We start from the raw sequence: 4126 nt of genomic DNA on the forward strand, positions 1-4126 counted from the left end.
TTTCATGTTCCATCCAGGTTCTTCAAAAAAAAAAAAATGCCTTCTCTCATCAATTCTCTTACATTGAATAATGAGGCTCTTTTAATTCTATGGGGTCCAAGAAAACTCCACAACTGCTGGTTCCACAATGGAATGTACCCAAGTAAACTTCATAAAGGGATTAGTGAACAAGCAAAAATCATATGAAACTGAGAAGACATCACATATTCTTTAGGGGGTGATGCGAGAATAAAATGCACCCAGTGCACTCTGTGAAGTGGTTGATGGTAGGAAGGGTGTCCACCCATCCAGCCAGAGACACTAATCCAACACTGAAGAGTACAAGTGACCTATCTAGGTGGGTAGTAACTTCCAATGAGAATAGATTTGGACCACAACAACTGAGCTAACCCATGCCAGCACAGAAAGCAGATGTAAGGCAATAATGACATATGTGTGTGTATGTACACATGCACACATAGGTATATATACATATACACTACTTCCAGTCATTGCCTCGAGTTCCTTTCGTATTAGTTTTAAGAGATGAGTGAATTTGCATTATACATACTTTTACATGTGTGTATATATATATATATACACACACACACATGTGCTTGTATGTACACACGTATATATATATCATTCAAATATATATCTACACAACCATGTAAATGTATATACATATGCATACAAATACACATGCATGTATATGCGAATATATTTACATATACATATTTAAATATGTGTATATAGATGTATGTATAAATGGTGGTGTATACATTTCATCTCTGCCTCTGTCATTTTACCTTTGCCTTCAATGCTGGCATGGGTTGAAGTGGACACATATACATGTGTGTGTGTGTGTGAGTAGTTACATAATGATATATATATATATATATATATATAGCATGTATATATATATATATGCATGTATATATATATATGTATATATACATATATATGTAAATATACATATATATGTAAATATACATATATATATGTAAATATACATATATATGTAAATATACATATATATATGTAAATATACATATATATATATATATGTAAATATACATATATATATATGTAAATATACATATATATATGTAAATATACATATGTATAAATGCATATATATATGCATGTATATATTTGCATGTATATATACATATGTATATATGCCTATATATATATGCATGTATATATTTGCATGTATATATATATGCATGTATATATATACATGCATATATATATACATGTGTATATATATATATATACGCAAGTATATATATATATATGCATGTATGTGTATATATATATGCATGTATATATGTATGTATATATATATATACATGTATGTATATATATATATATACATGTATGTATATATATATATACATGTATATATGTATATGTATATATGCATGTATATATATATAATATATATGCATGTATATATATATATATATGCATGTATATATATATATACATGTGTATATATATATATACATATGCATGTATACATACATATATGTATCAATGTATAAACACGAGTATATATGTATTTACATCAATGTATACTGCACACACACACATATATATATATTATGCATGTATATATATATATATGTATATATACATATGTATATATGCATGTGTATATATATATACATATATATATGTAAATATACATATATATATATATATCTTATATATGTATGCCTTTATTTGCTTAAAGGCACACACACACACACATGCATATACACAGACACATTCACGTGTAAGTTAATATCTGAATATAATATAAACGGATATCCTTCTAAATGTGTGCATATAGGTGTTTTTGTACTTAACCGCACGCGAGTGTGTGTGTATATACATATATATCTGTGTGTGTGTGTGTGTGTGTATATATATATATATACATATATATATGTGTGTGTGTATATATATATATATACATATATATCTGTGTGTGTGTCATGTGAGTAATAAAAAATAGTTTCCCACTTACTTGTATTGTGTGGTCAGCCAGGTGTAGTAGAGATTAGTTGTATTCCGTAAAGGTAGCAAAACCGCCCAACAGTACCAGACATTGTCCACAGTAAACCCCCACCTGCTTGCTGTGTCTTAAAACTCACAGACCATTATTATTAGAACATAGCTCCGTTGACTGTTGTTGTTGTGATGGTGGTCGTCGTCGTTGTACACATCGTTGCTATCAGCTCCAAACAACAAACCGACCCAACTATACTGGTAAGAAAAACCCGAGCTGAACGGAGACCAGCAGATTTTCAATGGTCGTCATCATAGTGATTGCCAGTAGTAGTAGCAGCAGTGATAGTAGTAGTAATAGTTGTTGCCACCATCACCGTCGCTATCAGCTTCACCATCATCAACACAACAACCACTGTCGTCACCTCTGCTGTTAATAAGTACTATTACTATCTTTACTACTATCAATAATAATAATAATAATAATAATATAATTACTACTGCTGCTGTTGCTACTACTAATAATGATAATATGATTATTAGTGTTGTTACTGCTAGTACTAATAATTTAATTACCACCGCTACTGCAACTATTATCACGGTTACCGCGGTAAAGATGAGTTGGTAGATGACTTGTTGGTCGGTTTATGGTGGTAGTGGTGGGGTTACCAGCAAAGTTAGAGGTGGGGGGAGAAGGCAGTGTACTAACAAAGTGAGAGTGGGGGGTAGAGGTAAAAAGGAGGGAAAAAAAACCCAGTGACTTTATTTTTGCGGGTTCGTTCGTTTCTCATTCATTCATTCATTCATGCAGACAGTCAGACTGATAGAAAGTCAAGCCTGACAAGTATCGGAACTTTGCATTATGGGATTTATCAAGAACAGCTTCCGTTCATTGGATACCTGCCTCGGTAACTTCCGCCCACCACCACTGCCTCATTAACACTACCTCTTTATTCCCCTCTCTCTCTCTCTCTCTCTCTATCTATTTATTTCTCTGTCACTCTCTTTTGCCCTATCTCGCGCTTTCTATCTCTCTTTTTTCTCGCTTTTTATCCCTCTGCCTGTCTTTCTCTTTCTCTCACTATATACATACATACACACACACACACACATATATATATCACTCTTAATCTCTTTCTCTCTTTATTCTTTCTCTTTATTTCTGTCTTCCGCTTTCTCTTTATCCTCACTGCGTGTGGTTAATTTCTTTCTTTCTTTCTTTTTTCATTCCTTCTTTCTTTGTTATGCAACGCAGCTTAATGAACACTTAATTGATTTACAAATACATTTCGAGTACGTGTATATAATTTTTTTTCCTATAATTCTCTCCCTCCCTCCCTCCCTCCCTCCCTCTCTCTCTCTTTCTCTTTCTCTCTCTCCCTATTTTTAAATGAATTAATTACAAGGGTTAGTTAGGTCAGTACTATTGACCTTTATAAGTCGTACATAAATATTCGGTAGGTATGTGACTGACTGGTGACTAGATATGGTTGATGTTTAAGGTTGGTGACGAAGGTCAATGATAAAGTTGATACAGCTACTGTTCCGTTGTAGTCTGTACTTTACAAGACCCGTGACTGAGCTGCAGAATTTTTTTTTTTTTTGTTTTAATTCCCATGTTTTGGCCAGAAGAAAAATTTCAGTACACCTGACTCGTTACAGGGTTAGGGAGAGAGAAAGGTAGTATCCTTAAGGTGGAAATCTGGTCTGAATGCTTGCAAGAGAACGATCAGCCGCTTTACCAGGTGGTTGTGTTTAACGGGGCGACGAGTTTATCTCTATTTTTGGATCTTTTCGGTTTGAACGGCAGTTTTTGACATAATTTCTAGGTAACTAAACACTTTTAAACTTCGTATACTGATAGAATGTGTTTATAAAACATCTTTTTCTCTTGGTTTTATTGAGAAAATTCTATTCTTTGTAAGATATTTGTTGTTCTTTTTCTACAATTTCTGCAATTTCAACCAATCACTGATATCTATTGAGGTAAAAAAAAACATTCTTTGCCGTATGAATATGTCCCTCGTTTAAGAAATAGATTGGGTTTATTTACATTTGTGAAGAAAAAAAAAAGATACCCTTTCCCCCACCCCTAACCCTAACTCTAACCCTAACCTTAACCCTAAAACAGATTGAAATGCAATAGATC

General features: G+C 32.7%; 1 protein-coding gene across 1 annotated transcript in view; it reads right to left on the reverse strand.

The window, feature by feature from the left end:
* Window positions 1-2344, reverse strand: part of LOC115216527 (microtubule-associated serine/threonine-protein kinase 3) — a 266227-nt gene extending 263883 nt beyond the window's left edge. The window contains exon 1 of the mRNA XM_029785977.2: window positions 1997-2344. The gene's annotated coding sequence lies outside the window, so the exon portion shown is untranslated. The remainder of the gene's footprint in view (window positions 1-1996) is intronic.
* Between the last annotated feature and the right edge of the window lie 1782 nt (window positions 2345-4126).

Source organism: Octopus sinensis, linkage group LG10 (assembly GCF_006345805.1).
Source record: "Octopus sinensis linkage group LG10, ASM634580v1, whole genome shotgun sequence".
Taxonomy (NCBI): Eukaryota; Metazoa; Mollusca; class Cephalopoda; order Octopoda; family Octopodidae; genus Octopus; species Octopus sinensis.